At 36.1% G+C, this 17,760-nt stretch overlaps 1 protein-coding gene across 5 annotated transcripts in view; it reads left to right on the top strand.

Moving 5' to 3' along the window:
• Window positions 1-277: 277 nt before the first annotated feature.
• Window positions 278-17,760, top strand: part of Schip1 (Schwannomin interacting protein 1) — a 38,197-nt gene continuing 20,714 nt past the window's right edge. For 3 of the 5 annotated variants that reach the window (XM_089631210.1, XM_089631209.1, XM_089631206.1), the window contains exon 1: window positions 278-417. The gene's annotated coding sequence lies outside the window, so the exon portion shown is untranslated. Of the gene's footprint in view, window positions 418-17,210; window positions 17,725-17,760 lie in introns of those variants that run through there. The other 2 variants (XM_089631207.1, XM_089631208.1) reach the window with 2 other exon arrangements.

Here is a 17,760-nt window from a genome sequence, read left to right as displayed (position 1 = left end):
CGATTATAATCAAGTGTTTTATTTTGCATAAAATTGATTTGCATTATTTTTATTAGAAATAGTTACGTATCAAACGAAATTCTAGAAAAATGTTTAAATTAATTATTAAAAATGTTGGTAAAGGGTTGGGTTCCTGCTTTGTCTAAAGAAAATTTCAACAACTCGCGTTTGTGTTTCCACTCTACCAAACTACCCGATCCATGAATGTTGCGCAGGAAGCCTAGTTTACGTCTAATGCGCCACCCTGCAGACCCCACAGGCCACGGACTATTTCTACGTCAGTGAAACTAAGAGGACCGTTCTACGTCCTCGTTAAGTTATATAGTTTCAATTAGAAAAGAAAGGTTTATTTCCCCATAAATAAAACCTGAATGTCTAAACCCACTGCGTATATTGCAAAAAATATCGGAAAGACACGTAAGTTGACCTTTTTCTTTATCACTTTTCTTGTGTTCTTTTGATTCATATTAAATGTCATTTCAAGGTTGGGAATAAAAAATATCACGAAGGGGGTAGGTGTAAAAATTATGCGACATATTAAAACGACAATACGAATATATTATTATCAGTATAGTAAATTTACTATTATAACTTTGCGCAATTTTTCACAATGTGCCTAAATAACGTCAATGTTCTAATATTTACATTTTGGTAATATTATTTTTAGCGTCAATGTTTTATCAATACGAATACGATCATTAACGGCTACACCAATCTAAAATATTTCTAAATGTAGTTAAGTAGGTAGGTACAAGTAACATTAATGTCAAACGATTCGGTAAAATATTTTTACAACTATAGTTTTTTTCACATTCCTAATTCCTATGTATACTATGTAGGCACGAGGAAATAATACGATAAGAAAATAATAAAATTATTTAGAATTTTTTATTTTTTTATTTCTTGCTGAGTAATCCCGATGAGTTACAAAACTTACCTACCATTGAATGGAAAAGAAAATAATTACATTATTTGGAACGTTTTATATTTTTTTGATTTATTTCATGCTAGAGCAATTAGTTAACAACTGAGTTACAAAACGTACATACAGTACAAGGTGGGAATTAATAGGTACAATAAATTTTACATGGGTATTTTGATATAAAAAATTTAAAGTTTCAAAAAAGTAGAACAAACAGGAAAAAACAAAAAAAAACAAACCAGTATATTCAAAGCATAAAGCCAATGTAGAACCGGGAAAGACTGGTTAAGGGAGACCTTTTGACCTCTCCAGCTAGATTCTCTCGACCCATCGCCATGCACCGCAGTGGGAGGGATGGATTCATATATCCGTCACTCCTGGAGACATTGACCCACCTCTTTTCCTTCCCAGAACTTACTTTCCATAAAAAGACCCTCCACACAGCATTCCCAAAGATCGGCCGTCAGAGATTTTTTTTCCCTCAGGGCCTCCTGTGGGAGCTAATGTAAAAAAAACAGCGAAAAGAAAAGGAGTCTATTAATTTATAATAAAATCTTTTTAAACCTCAAAATATCTTAGTTCCAAGCTTTTCAAGATACGATTTGTCCAATGTTAAAAATAGAATTCAGCATATAATGTACAATAAAACATCTACCTTTTTCCCGAAAACCCAATTCTAAAATCTCTTTAAAATTGGTAAAATAATGTTATTTTGAGTGCTGTAACAAAAACTGATGTAATAATTTCATTATCATTATTTGTTATGCCTTCGGATTGGCGCCTATTTTAGGCAAAAAACATAACACGAAAAAGCTTTTTATGTGAAAATGTATATTATGTAGGTACTGTAGCATACGTCCGAAAGCATAAAATATAATTATTATAAAATGGCGCGTAGGTTAAATGGTTTTGGGAGTGCTAATACACGTTCGAGTTAATTTAATTATACATAAGTATCAATTTTTCATAAAACACCACAGGCTATGGAAATGCTTCTATTATGTTCACTATGTCTGTACTATGTGACTATGTATAGATGGGAGGAATAATGAATAGGGTTGAAAATGGGGGATGAATGTCTGACCATTCATACATATTCACTATTTTTTTTCATACGATATTGAATGTAAGTATTATAGTTCATATATCAAAACTACAAAGCAGAAAATCGTTTTTTTGAGACAGCAAAAACTTTTGAACAGTGAGTTCTGGAGTCATAAAATTTGAAGAGATTTTTTTCTATTTGCAATGTCTATGTCAACTCTTTTCAGATCGTGATGTCATTTTCATCATAAGAAATACCTATACATACATCAAACTGTAGAAAATGGGCAATATTTTTGTTGTAAATAATAAAAAAAATAATTATTCAATATAATTCAATTAGAACAAAGTTTTCAGAATAATGTGATGAGTCGGGCGAAACCGGTTAGTAACCAGCCGTTAATAATTATTATCGATACATCCTAAGGGAAAATTAATTTCAACTCCAAAAATATAATTTATTGTTAATTTGTTTTGATGTCAAAAACAGATTTGCCACAGCAATGTAGTGATTAATATAGACACATTAATATTGTACAGTTTTACTATTATTATATTTTTCCAGATATGTCTCGAGTTTATTATTGCTAACACAGGGTGAAAGTTCTCCTGATATGGGAGTCACTCGGAATAAGCACTTATTATACAAATATGGCAAACATGTAACCGAGTGGCCATGATGTTTTATAGCGTGATGCGTGCTATGGTTATAGCAGAGAAGTTGTATTATGACTTGCCCTTAGGAAAAATCAATACTTTGACGGAGAACTATACATACACATATTAATAATTTACTGACTACATATTCATTAATGAACTGTTTATGTATATTTTATGTAGAGTAATAAAAGGTCAGTCGGTCGTTAAGAATATCTAGCCAGCACAGTTTATTTTGGAAGTTAGGTAGGTTGCTACTTATAACACTGATATAATGTTTTGATGGATTGACATGGAAAGGGAAATAATTTTGCTGGTTACAATCGCTGCACAGTGCGAGGGAACGAAGGCGGCTATGTTAAAAGGAGAACACTTTCAAATACGCTGTTTTTCAGCGGGATTCCGGAATTTTTCTTCGCGTTGTCTTCAGCCATAGAATAATGCAAAAAACTAGAAATTATATAAAAAATATATAATAATCCACAGAGATTAATAAACAATGAACTTTTTGTATTAATTGTTTGCGCAAAATAAATGTTGATTTCTTGGATTTGTATTTATCTACACATGCCTAAGCCATTTATGTTAATTAAAAACAGCACTTTCATTGAATTCTTGTTAAAATCACGCGGTAACAGTAAATTTAAAAAATAATATGTCTGACACAACCTTTTGCAAACGGGAACCTCATGCGTCAGTCTGTAAAATGCGACGTTGCCAGCTCTTTCGCAGTTAGTTAAAGACATTTTTAATAAGTAGTAAATTGAAACTGAGCTAGTACAGCCTTTATTCAAAATGTAAATAAAACACCGTTTAAAGATTGGGAAGTGTTTAGTGTTTTTATTAGTAAGGCTGTTTTCATCAAACAGAATGAACCATATATGAAGTTTATCACCATAACAGGGAAAAGGTTTAAGTAGGTAGAAGGATTAAAATGTACATCATATAATCTTTTATCATGACAAAGTTTTTGTTTATTTGCATTTTTTCCCTCATAGCCTCAATGGCTAGTTTTATTTATTTATTGTTGAAAATAATGTGACGTTACTGGGGTATCCAATTGAATTTATTACTATATTAGGTTTACTCCACCACGAGTTGCTGTGGCTCAGTTTGTCTGTGCAGATAGAGAAACAATTACTTTTACTTCCAACAGATGACGCTGTAAAAAAGTATATTTGTCCATCAGATTTTAGTTTTAGTTTTTAAAAAAAGGCATATTTTTATCTGTCACAGGGGATATCTGTATAATATGGGTATATAAAAACACAGGTGAAGAACTTTCTGAGATTTAAGTCCAATTTCTACAATTTTTTCTTTAAATCTTTAAGTTTTCAAGTTGAAACGTTAATTATATGAAATTTCCTCGATAAAAAAACGCAAAGTTAGCTCTAAAAATTATTAAAACACGTTTTGTTCTGTTTTTTAATATGTTATAGACATGAAAAAATTCACAATGTATCTTTAAATGCAACCAAAGCATTATTATCGAGGGATTTGTGCTCTATTTCAAACGAGTCGTGTTTTATTAAATATTTTCTCCATTTTCGCTTTATTATCGTTTTTTTTTTAATTTTACATTCGTACATATAAAATATCTCCCTTTCAAACCACCTTTTGAAAGGGAGATTGAAAATATTTTTCGTTCCTATGACATGTACTGGGAGAGTAGATATTTTATGGAAACCCGTCTTTACGGAAATCACTAGTTGTACACCTTTTGTATTCAGATTGCGGTTGTGCGTGCGTTAGGCAGCGAATGAAGCTAACTGTATCTTTCGTAGTAACTTATCAAATATGTTTACCAAGGGGATAATTCCCAGTCGTGGGTAGTTATTAAAGCATTTGAATAAGATAATTTTTTTATTTTATTTTTACGTGGCTCAAATGTTTCCAGGAAGGTAATATTTGCACATAATAACCCATTAAAGAACTGCGCAACCAGTATGTATGTTTTAACATATTATAATAAAATCAGCAATTTTAATTATCATTAAAAATTCTAGAAAGGTGATGTATGGCATCACGAAATTTAAACAGTTCCTACCAGGAACGCAATCACACCTCGCAACGTAATTTACATCACGAGCCATGGTGATTTGAAATATTAATTTATTGATTTACATGCCACACGTGTCTGCTATAATAATTATCTGTGGAAATAACCAGCTAGCGACTTTTAAAAATCATTATCTTTACAGTAGCGGGAGAACAGATTCTTAAGGTTTTCATGACATCTAACTGTCCAATAGGAAGAAAAATGGTGATGAAATCTCGGATAAAAGTGGGCGGTGAGAATTGTTTGTAAAGCTATACTTAAAGTCATAGGTAGTTGATAGGTAGAGCAGCCATCATAACTTTCATATTGTTCCGAGGAAAATCCCAGAGGGCTACCAGCATGCACGTATCCGCGGAAATATAAAACTAAAGAGCGACTTGTCTAACGGGAAAACTCTGCTGACGTAAAATAAAACTGTTTGGTAGTTTTCCACATTACCCGCTGCTAGATCCATGGCTATACCGTACTATAAGAGCTGAACGCTATAATGGCTTAAAACCTCTACACCAATCTTATGGTGCGTATACATTTGCGAACTGAAACGCGTGCCTGGCCACCAGTGGCGTAGCTAGGTAACCAAGGGCCCTGGGGCAAATTAAAAAATGGGGCCCCACTGCTTTGTAAACTGATTAGGTTTTATCAAATAAAAATATGAAATATACAAACACTTTAAAAATGCTAAGCTACTTAAGCTCTTTTTTGTGCACTGCAGACTGCAGGACAGGTAATAAAAATATTAAACAGTAACAACATAAATTACAATTAATACTTTGTGTAGGTTTGGCTAATAAAACGAAATAGAGAAGATTCAAGGGTTTATTATATAAAGGTCGGGCCTACCGACTGACTAAATAACAATTATATTTACAATTTTTTCCTAGCTTTAGTTTTCGCAAAAGTATCAATGACTTCGTTTAAATCCAGGCTTGATGCGGTTTTGTTTTCAATTGCTATTAGCGATAAATTTCGGAGTCGAGTTTGGCCCATCTTATTTCTTAAATAATTTTTTATTATTTTTTATTTGCTAAATGACCTTTCAGCTGCTGCTGAAGTGACAGGAATTGTAAAGAATAATAACATTGCTGTAAATACTTCCGTTAGGTCGCATTCTAGCACTCCATATTTGCTAATTATTTCCTTACATAATTGGTGAACAGTCCATGCTTGAGTTAGTTGAGGTAAAACTAGTTGGTAAATATTAATAAATTGAAGTGAAAAACTAGGGCCTATTATATCTGAATATTTTCTTTGGAATTCGTCACACATTTGTAATAAAGTTGCTTCATCAACATGTAATGAAAATGTGTTAGAAAATCGAATATATAACAGACTGCACTCATACCAATAAAACGTGTATCTAATTGAGATATTACTGTGCCTAGTACATTATTGAAAATCTCAATTTTAAATATTTTTTCTCGGTTTGGAAATCGGTGATCAGCAGCTAATTCATCAAAATGTTTTTAAACTTTTTGTACTGGACACCTACGCCAGTAACATCGACTGTAAATGCCGGTTTTCCTCTGGGGGGTACCTTAGGTAAGGATTTTCAAAGAAACACAACTTGCGAATGTCGTCGGACAACTGACTGATTGTGGCAGTTGTTTGCATATTTATTGAGTTCGAATTGAACACGTGTTAATGTACATCAAATATTCTTATCTCTAAACAGGATGCATGAGAGCATTAAGGAACCAATAAAAAAATAACTAAATTTTAATTACTACGGTTAAATCCCATTTGAAACATGATACGTGTCCGGTGATAAGCTTCAAAAAGGATTCGGCATCGTTTACTGCATGATAACAGTAAATATTCATTTCCTTAATTATTTTAATGATTATGTCCATCCGCCTGCTGTCCGGTACACCCCCAACGTGAAAAAGTATTTTTCACCAAATAGTTTCCTCGGACAGCAAGGTATCTTCTTAAGGTGTGAAGAACAATGGTTTTCACAGCAGGTGTGTTGGTATTTTCCAAGTGTAGATATTCGTTGAAGTTTCTGTCGTTGAGAGGTACTGCTATGTTGTCTTCAATTTCAATTAAAAATCCGTATCTTTTGACGGCATGAAGTGATCGTTAAAGTAATCAGCTTTCATATTTCAGCAGAATGAATGAACGAATCGCCTGTTAAATAACGGGCGGCCTTCGGTTATGTGACCCACATGTCAAGTGTTTACATGTGAGGTATTTGTTTATAATAAACAATTCTTTCGTTTGTAGTTCAAGTTCGTGAATCAGTGTTATTGTTATTACTGTCTCTCATGTGACTCTTTTTATTGGGTTTATCTGAACCTTATCTGGTTCCTTATTATTTATTCCAATCTTTATTTCAATTACGCTCTGTGTAGTTTATTCCTCGCCTCAGAGGATGAAGCTAGTAGCTTGTACAGCAACAGCCTTTTTCTTAAACGATTTCCACTCTCGTGCCATTTGGATTACTTCAGCGGTAGATTTGGAGTGGAAGTACAGGAAAACACAAGTACTACAAGTATTTGCAGTAGCGTCGTAAAATTCACTTTTTCCATCTGGCGTGTCAATGAACTTCGATTTCGTCATATTATATGTACACGGTTCTTCCAGGTGATTCTCCCCCGGCAGAAATATCCTTTTCTGGTATTCTGTTTTCATCTCCACCTGGAGAAATATTTCTTTCATGTTTGCAGCAACGGCAATTCTTTGTCCCGTATCTAGGAACCGAGTTGATTCTCTCCATTGGAGCGCCGTGATGGGCGCAACATAAACATTATCTTCATTGTTTTCTCGTGTAACAAAGCTGTCACCATTATCTCGTTCGATTGATATTTTTAGTGGATACACTTCTTGTGCCGCTAGTGTTCCGATTTCTTCACATGGATTAATTTGCTGATAAGTATCAGTCGGCAGATTTATAAATTTCACAATTTTCAAAGATGTCACAATTTTCACAGATTTCACTATTTTTACAAATCTTGAATCGTCCTCGTAAATGGTGTTTCCGGGGCACCATACGCCTCCAGATGATAGTGCAGCATAATCAATTTTACTTTCCATCAGCGCCATATTATGTGCCTGGTTATCGACCCCTTTCCTTGCGAGTCGTTTCTTTTCGCTAACATTATTTAGCGACAATGTTTCATAATATTCTTCATTTTTATGAAGCTGCCGCGCAGGGGTTAACGGTAGCTGTGGCCTTTCTATCACAGCCGTGGAATCCTCTGGCGGATCCTGAGGCGAGAACGGTGTCTCCAGTATATCCTCAGGTAGTAGTGTGAGGGTGGACTTCCAGCCACCCTGACGAGTTGCACCGTGTGCATTTTCATTTTCTTCATTTTTATGAAGCAGCCGCACAGGGGTTAACGGTAGCTGTGGCTTTTCTATCACAGCCGTGGAATCCTCTGGCAGACCCTGAGGCGGGAACGGTGTCTCCGGTTCCTCAGGCAGTAGTGCGAGGGTGGACTTCCAGCCACCCTGACGAGTTGCACCGTGTGCATTTTCATTTTCTTCATTTTTATGAAGCATCTGCTCAGAAGTCGACGGTAACTGTGGAATGTCCATCACAGCCGTGGATCCATCTGGCGTAATCTGCTGAGATGAGAACGAAGTCTGCAGGTTATCCTCAGCCAATATTGTGAGGATGGACTTCCAGCCACCCTGGAAATCTGCAAACAGTGCATCCAAATACCGTGCAGTCTCCTCTTCTTGTAGACGCTGTGGGCGCCCATCTTCTTCTAGTTGACGTTGTAAGCGCCAACCCTCTTCTATTTGGCGTTGTAAGCGCCAATTCTCCTCCTGTAGTACTCTAACTGTTTCCCCAGAAGAGCGTGAGTTGCCGCTGTCTTCGGGTGCCGGCACTAATCCTCTCTTGGAAGCAGGTGCTTCTGCGCCTTTCCAGGAGCGCAGTGACGGTGTCATGTTTCTTAATTTCTGAGGAACATCCGGCTCGAAGGACCATAAATGTACTGGACACCTACGCCAGTGACATCGACTGTAAACGCCGGTTTTCCTCTCGGGGGTACCTTAGGTAAGGATTTTCAAAGAAACACAACTTGCGAATGTCGTCGGACAACTGACTGATTGTGGCAGTTGTTTGCATATTTATTGAGTTCGAATTGAACACGTGTTAATGTACATCAAATATTCTTATCTCTAAACAGGATGCATGAGAGCATTAAGGAACCAATAAAAAAATAACTAAATTTTAATTACTACGGTTAAATCCCATTTGAAACATGATACGTGTCCGGTGATAAGCTTCAAAAAGGATTCGGCATCGTTTACTGCATGATAACAGTAAATATTCATTTCCTTAATTATTTTAATGATTATGTCCATCCGCCTGCTGTCCGGTACACTTTTCATTGCCTTTTTTCTTGAAAATGGGTATCAATACCATATTTTCTTACAGTTTCACTGGCTTTGCACTTGAATAATTCTAAATCATTTCTATAAATTTGCAACTTTGATTTGGTCTCTGCTAAAACTTTACTCGCCTCGCCCAAATTGATGTCGCATTTTTGTAAAGTTTTGGATGCATAATTGATGTCATTCAATACACTGTGCATGAATTCGCAAAGCAACACGAACTCGAAATTTAGGATTTTTGTTTTAATACTCTCTGCTTGACTACGCTCATCTTTATTAGGACTCTTTAGAACTATTTCTGATAATGCTTTGATAATATCAAAATAACGAAGTTTTATTGCAGATATCGTATTAACCCTACTGGACCATTTAGTTTTTTTAGAGTGGTGTCCGATTCGCCAGTGAATTTTGACAGTAGATCCCAACGTTTGATGCTGTTTCCGAAAAAGTTATACAAATATAATAGTTATATAAATAGCCTTGCCCCACACATTATACACACCACTCATCACACTGGCACATCATAGCCTAGAAACACTTCTTTTACTTCTATATCAATTGGCTGTCCATTTTCCGATCTGGTTATTACTGCATACCTCACAACAATGCTTAGCTGATCTACCTTCGATATGTCCTGTGTCGTATCCATTATGATGGCAAAAAACGGTGACGCTCTAATTTGTTCTATTAGATGGGTTTCGAGTTTGGTCCCCAAGCTCTCAATCATTTCATTTTGAATTGTTGCACTCAGATATCTTGTAGATCCTAAAAACATAAAAAAAAACACAATTTCAAAAAAGTCAAGTCAAGTTAAACAGTTGATAAACAAAATAAAACGATAAAAAAAAATTAGAAATAATTATTATTACCTTTGGGCATATCCAAAACTTTCCGCAAAATGTGATCATATCGAGCGACAAGTTCTACAAAGGACAGAAAATTTCCGTGGTATCCTTTCTGACTTAAGTCTTCTTGAGTCTTCTTGATGTCTTGACCTTTGAAGAACCATTTTCCAAAATGATGCTTCTTTGCGAATTTCATTTTCAAGTTCCTTGTCGATAGTATTAGTATCGTTTTTTTCCAAAATTCATACACAGCACATGCTTCCGAATGGCCACTCAAACAACTGTGTTGTTTAATTCTTTCTGATAAATGCGTTCAATCTCGAATTCCCGTACACCAAACATTATTCCTTTGTGAAGCAAATAACCAGCAGGGTTGACAATAGGCAGCGTCTAGTATTTTGGAATAACACAACCAAAAACGATTAACTGATTAACTTAGAACACGAAAAGTAGTACGATTTTGAAAAACACCTATTGTTCTGGTTGATGTCTGTTGGAAAAGGTTCTGAAGGCTGTAAAGGCCCTATATCAAGAATTTGACGTTTTTCGTTATCACTTAATATTTTGTTCGTGAAGTTTCCCAGGTCATAAGAAGATTTGTCGTACACATTTTCGAAAAATGTAGAGGTCTGTGGTTCCTCCAAACCCTCCGCTCTTATGTGTGTCATGCAAACATCATCCACGTTCACATGATCGGCGGCGGAGGTATCTCCAACTGCAATAATTATCGAATCTTCTTCAGTAGGCTTCTCAACCAACACTGCAGTTACCACATTATTTGAGTCACTATCAATAGAAATATTTTGGCCAGATGTACTTGCAGAAGGCTGACTAAAAAATTTGTCAATTTTGGGCAATTTTTGTTTACTATCTTCTCTTTCTTGGCGTTGTTTGCGTTTAAATGCACCTGGGTTTCTTCTTTTTATCCATATTTTAATACGCTTCAAGTGTCGTTAGGGAATGACGCACATATTTATTTATTTTATTTATTTATTTATTTATATTTTACATGTATATTTACAGAATAAAAATATCCATTAACAAAGATACATTATACAATCATAATTGCCTAATTAGCAATTTAAATTTAGTGATGCGCAGGTGGAAAATGTCGATGTCAGAGGCTAGTGAGTTAAGAAGGCCTATCATTCTTCCGAGAGGCATTGCTGATGGTAAGTTAGTCCTACATCTCGGAAGAATGAATGGTTTGTGTCTACGCGCTCTTGCGAAGTTATCAGGGACGTAAAATAAAATTTTATTCAAAATTTCTGGATTGTTGATGTGACCGTTCAACAAGTTATAGGCCATCATCAGCAACGCAGCTTTCCGCCTGTTGACAAGACTATCGATACCTAGCATTCCGGAAAGGAAGGCTGATGGGTATAACCAGGGATAGTACCCGAAGTCTCTAAGATAAAGATAACGTAGAAACTTCTTTTGTACTTTCTCTACCATAGAAGTGTACGTTGCATCCCCTGGTCCCCATATTATTGAGCCACTTTCCAAAATACTACGTACTAGGCTAAAATATAGCAAGCGAACCACGGCAGAGCTGCAGAAATGCCTGGAGTTACATAGCACAAATCCAAGCATTCTCAAAGCCCTGCTGCATATCGTTTCAATATGAACGTGAAATGTTAAGTGTGGGTCAAAGGTTATTCCCAAATCTTTCGGTTCAGAAATATGTTTAAGAGAACATTGGGACATCCTATAGTTGTAATAAATCACAGTGTTTGCTCTAGTATAGCACATTATGGCGCATTTCTTAAAATTAAAACCTAATTTGTTAATTTCACTCCATACCACGATAGCATTTATGTCTCTCTGGAGCTGTGCGCAGTTTTCTAAGGTCCGGATTCTTAAAAATAGCTTCAAGTCATCTGCAAATAACAAAAATTTCGCAAACTTTATAGCATGATGAATGTCATTAATAAAAAGGGAAAAAAGTAAAGGACCAAGATTAGACCCTTGAGGAACCCCAGAGTTTGTGGGAAAGTACGACGAGTTAGAAATACCATACGTTACGTATTGCCGTCTACTTGATAAATAGCTTACAAATAAATTTAAAATTTTTACCGAGAATCCAAAACGGTCTAATTTATTTAAGAGTATCAGCGGGTCTACGGTATCAAAAGCCTTTGCGAAGTCGTTGTATGAGACGTCAACTTGGTTGTTACCGTCAAGAGCTTGAGATACATATTCCGTAAAGACCATCAGATTTGACACAGTCGATCTGCCAGATCTAAAACCATGTTGTTCGTCTATTAAATAAGGTTCTACTTGGGCGTAGATATATTTATGAATTATTAGTTCGAACAATTTTGCCGGAGAGGAGAGGATCGCTACTGGTCTGTAGTTAGAGACCAAATATTTATCCCCATCCTTATACAGTGGTGTAACTTTAGAGATCTTCCATAAATTAGGAAATGTTCCCGTGCTAAGTGAAAAATTAAAAATGTAAAGTAGGGGTATTAATAAAGGCTCTATACAACCCTTTAATAAAAATGACGGAATAAAATCAGGTCCAAATGACGTTTTCGCTTTGAGTTTTTTAACTGCAGCTAACATATCAGATTTTGTGATGTTAGGAATATCAACATTCTGCGCTGCTGATGATGTATAATTCCCCGGTTTAAATGAACTTAAATCCGTAACTTGCTGACTGTAAACCGATTTAAAATAGTCCGCAAATGCTTCGGGAATATCAATTCCCGAGTGTGATTGTCCATTCCAAGTGACATGGTCGACAAACCCACCATCACTTCTTTTGGATGAGACATATTTCCAGAACGACTTGGGATCAGATTTGATGTTTTTTTCAATGATATTAATGTAATTTTTATGGGCCAATTGCATACTGCGTTTAACTTTAGCTCTAAGACAACAAAACATTTCACGTTCTCTTACTAGTCCAGTTTTCTTCCATTTTCTAAAATGTCTGAACTTTCGCTTTATATCACTAATAATTTCATTGGAAAACCATTGAGGATACTTTCTTTCATTCTTCGGAATGCGTTTCCTTTTGAAGCACATATCGAAGTAATTATAAATAGTAGAATAGAAATAGTCTACGGCTAAATTAACGTTATCAAAATTCATCAAAAGTTGCCAATCGTGCGATTGTAAGTGATTATAAATCTGTTTAAAATTGCCATTTTCGAATTTCCACCCGCGCATTTTACTCATAAATTTATTATTATCATTAACTGGTTCATTTTTACATTTTTTTTTCATATAAAGAAACTCTACGTCCAGTGATGGATGGTAAGGATCTTCGCTAACTAGCGAAGAAATAGACTTGCACACATTCAAATCAAAGTTACTCACAATTAAGTCTAATGAACGTCCTTTCGAATTTAATACAAAGTTTTTGTTTGACATTTGAAACAAATCCAATACATACGAAAATTCAGAAGTAGTGTTTTTGAAATTTAAACATGAGTAGAAATTAAAATCACCTATTAGCAGTATTTTTTTGTTATTTAGTAATTTGTGATTTGAGATAATATTTTCAAATAGGCTAGTATACCTTTCAACAGGTGATGCCGGTGGAATGTAAACAATACATGTGTATATTTTCAATCCATTTAAATTAATTTTCAGCCACATATTTTCTCCGTCAGTCTCGAGATGTTGAAGTCTCTCGGCACGAGGTCCATCGTTATTCCGCCGCAAGGCGACCAGTACTCCTCCTCCTCTTGTCTGTCCTGTGTGACGGTCTCTTCTGTGTACTTCATAGCGCTCATCAAACAGCTGTGCATTATATACACTACTGTTCAGCCAGGTTTCTGTAATTACAATGATGTCGGTCTCTTGCCCTAGCACGCTCATTAGGAAGTCCTGCGATTTCGACCTGAGTCCACGGGCATTCTGGTAGTAGAGAGACGAATGAGTGACATCATCATCGCCATCTAGTCACTTCCGGGCGCTCGGTTCCTTATCTTGGTGAGATGCAGTTTGCGGCGTCGCAGTAGTTTCTCGCGGTTTAAAGTACCTGTAGTGTCGTACCGGCACTCCTCGTGGCCACAGGTCTTCCTGCAGGAGCTTTTCATACAATTCCTCCTTTATTCCGATTCGGAATGCAGCGTATTCCTGAGAGTGTGCGACGAATTTTTGAATTTCACAACCCGTAATTTTATTCACCTCTAAATGCTCACGTATGTGATCCACTGTAGTATCCTTTTCAATCCTAGATATAATTATATTCTTGATCCTTGGAACTACTTTCACATTGGAGGTGATCTGAGAGTTACCGACGATCAGGTTCCTCGCTGTCTGTTGACGTTTTTTGCGTTTGATAACCACCCATTCTTTTTTATTAGAAAGAGCTGATTCCGATTCGAGCTCTGTAGCTGGATTCAATTCTAATTCCGATAATTCCGTTTCCTTTGCGAGGGCGCCACTTGCAGAGGTAGCCGCGAGTTGGCTTTGAATTATTTTGGTAGCCGCTCTAGTCCGTATACGTTCTTTGGTCACTGCGTCGGTCGGCGGGTCAGCGGGAGCATTGCGGGGGGCTGCGTGCGGCGGGGGGGCCGTGGCGTTGGCTGTAGCGCCCGCTCTGTGGCGGACGGTAGACTCAGGTGTTGTAGGTAGTTTTGTATCTTCGTCGTTGTTCACAGAATTCACGTTTGACACTTGCCGATTCAAAATTGCCTCCACGCATTTCACACGAGTCAATAGTTCATTAATCATTTTGCTTTGCTGAAGCACAATGCTCCTTAATTCATGGATCAAGGAATCACTCATATTTAAGCTCTAAAACGCGTAGTAATTTTAAAAAAATTTGGCGCGATGTAGAGACGTGTACGTTCCGTGCGATGTGCGACTAGTTGTCACTATCACTATCACTGCCAACGTCAATATCACTATCACTGCCAACCTAGAACCTACAGAAAGAATTTAGGGGAATTCCCGAGGCATAACTTTTGAATTTCTCTCAACTGAGTTGTCATGATTAAAGTGGGGTTGCAAGTTGCAACCTGTCATATTTATTTTGAAAATGGGAGAAATTTCCAAAAGTTCAGTTCGATCGAGATTTCTGGTAAGGATTCGAGGGCCCCCTGAGCTTGAGGGCCCCGGGGCACTGCCCCGCGTAGCCCCTAGGTAGCTACGCCGCTGCTGGCCACGAATTATGAGAAAGAAACGAAGCAACCTCGTGCGGCGTTTTGCGCCATTTGCGGTTGCTTCGTTTCTTTCCCAAAGTCGAGATTCAGCTCGGCAGTTCGGCTCGCGTATGTATTCGTAGCATAAGATTATGAACTCTGGAGAAAAAAGCCAGAGATTCTTACGGCCAATATTATGTTGTTTGACTTGTAATAAGCTAATTGCTAAGTTACTTCGAAACTTTGGCTCAAGACGGAGGAAAAGTAAAAAGAAAAAGAAAAAAAAATTAACACGCTCTTAGATATTAATACTTACATAAAAGGACTAAAGTCGTTTAAAAACATTTCAAAACCTTCTTCGCTGAGCATAGCGAAGTCCTGTTTTAACTCGACCGTTTTGCATTTTGTCTGTCTGTAAATATATTTGTACGTTGCCGTTTTAATGGTTCATAAAGATTATTTTTTCGAATGTGAAATTGACTTGGTTTTTTGGAAATATATGAATTTTTCAAAAATTACGGTAGGTACCTACGTCCTACATGCCTGAAGAAAGTTTAAAAAGAATTGTAATTAAGAAAGTGAAGTTTTTTTGGAAAAATTGAATAAATTTTCGTATGAAAAAAAGAAAAGTTAAGTAGTTTATAACTAAGTTGGAAGGTATCTTAAGTACCTAATTAAAAATCTTATGTTTAGGAGGAAATTTTGATTTTGATTTAAATAAGTAATAAATAAACCAATAAAAAAGAAATTAATAAATAATTTAGAAATAATTCAATATTAAATAATTAATAAATGTGTAATAAAAAAATCTGAATTAGAAATGTTCTTGTATCATTAAAAAATCACAAGAAAGAATTGAGCTTAGGTACTTCGGGCACACGGTTCATCTGTTCGGTAGTTTATGAAAAAAAATTTTAAACCATCCAAGAACGACTTCCGAGCGATTTTCCGAGAAATATTCCAACATAACTCATCCCTTTCCTTTTAGTTCTTCCATCGCTGTTTCAGTAGATACATCCGCTCTAAACGAGAAAATAATGGCAGCGTTCTTCCGGCACGGAGAAGAAATGTACCTACATTTTCCTTCAAAACTACCAAAGAAACTATAAGGTCGGGCATTTCCTACACGGGTTTACATTTTTGTATACCCATTGTTTGGAATTTCAATACGTTATTGGAGGGTGGTTTCATGCTCTAAAAATATTGAGCTTGCAAAAGAAACGGTGTAAAAAGAAACACGCTTTCATACTGAATTGGTAAATTTCAGTATAATCTCGGTATATTTGCCCACGTTTAACGTTTAGGCATATTTTATGTAGATTATACTCTGTTTTTATGATAACATTGAACTTACACAATAGATATCCACGTACTATGATAATACATAGGGAGGTGGGCCTTTCATTGGCAAAGGAGATTGGCTAGAAGATACAACATTATTTGTTTTTTAGTTACGCATTGACTTTCCTATAGTTTTCTCAAACATTTTAGTAAGTTTATTTTTTCATGCGTTCACTTTACTCCGATGTATTTATAATTAGTTATTGTATTTGCTTATTAAATAATAAAGATTGGCCTGACCTCTGTCGCACGTAGGAACACATCCTAGTCATGGAATGAAGTCACCAACTAATTGAACTAACAGGATGATACGGAACAGTTTTAAACTCACACATTCCAATGTATATCAGGGAATCCACAGATTAAAACTAATATCAATGTTTTATTATAAACAACGTCATAAGTGGATATTCAAGCATGGTTTCATTAGATTTAAAGTCACTTTTAGAATGTTAATATTATATATATAGAAGTAAATTTTCGAGTAAAAAATTCCTGTTCATGCTCTTAATGTCTACCATTTTTACCCGTTAAATCTCGTGCTTTTGCGGACAAAATAATGAGCACATGTACTCGTTGCTCTTGATTGTGAAATGAACCTGTGAAAGGGGTAAAAAAATTTTTAAAAGGAAGTCCTTCTTCAAAAAATATAATAATTTCACTAGGGGTGTCCTATTCGTCAAGTTTTCATTTTTAAATTCTGCAGAAATTTTTTTTTTAACAATATGATTTGTTTTAAATTTTCCGATTCAATTTTGTAAACCTTTGAAACATGCATTGTTAATCTTTATCCCACGCACCTTTCTACCAAGTATCCGTACTGTACCAGCGAATCGATGTCGTCAGCGGCCGCAGCGCGCTAGACGCGTCGGGCGGGCCCGGCCCATTCCGCCCTCACCCGCCGCCCTGGGCGGACTCCAGCTAATCAAGGAAAACTCTGCATTGCTTAGTCCTCAGTCTTAGTGTTAACTTCCCAATACCCAGTACCTCCGTCGCGAATGTTGACTGCGTACGATTAACCAATTTCCCTTTGAAACGTCGAGCGAATAAACCCGTTGGTACTGCGATCTCAGTGGAAGTCGTAAAACCGAGAGAACTTATTAATAGTATACGTGCATTGGCGTGTTCAATCATATTCGGATATTAGGCTAACGATATTGATTTTAATTGTGTTCTTGTTAATGTGGAAAGTGAAGAACGAATTATCAAACAGTGGTGCGCTAGACGTAAACGTGACATTAGTTCTTTTCAACGGTCTACGGGAAAATAGTATCGACCCGCTCGCTGGCCGTCGAGTGTATCGTTGAGAAGATGATTTTTGCGCAAGGTGTAGTATATTATACAATGTACACATACTAAAAGATAGTGCTTGAAGCTGAAGAATTATATTATATGAATATATATAATTAGGTAGGAATGTAAACGTTGTTTTTTCACTTCTGGCAC

The sequence above is a fragment of the Hesperophylax consimilis genome, chromosome 4 (assembly GCF_061612785.1).
Source record: "Hesperophylax consimilis isolate HC1 chromosome 4, BYU_Hcon_1.0, whole genome shotgun sequence".
NCBI classification, from domain to species: Eukaryota; Metazoa; Arthropoda; class Insecta; order Trichoptera; family Limnephilidae; genus Hesperophylax; species Hesperophylax consimilis.
The sequence above is the reverse complement of the archived record's forward strand: the minus strand, read 5'-3'. Positions and strand labels throughout refer to the sequence as shown.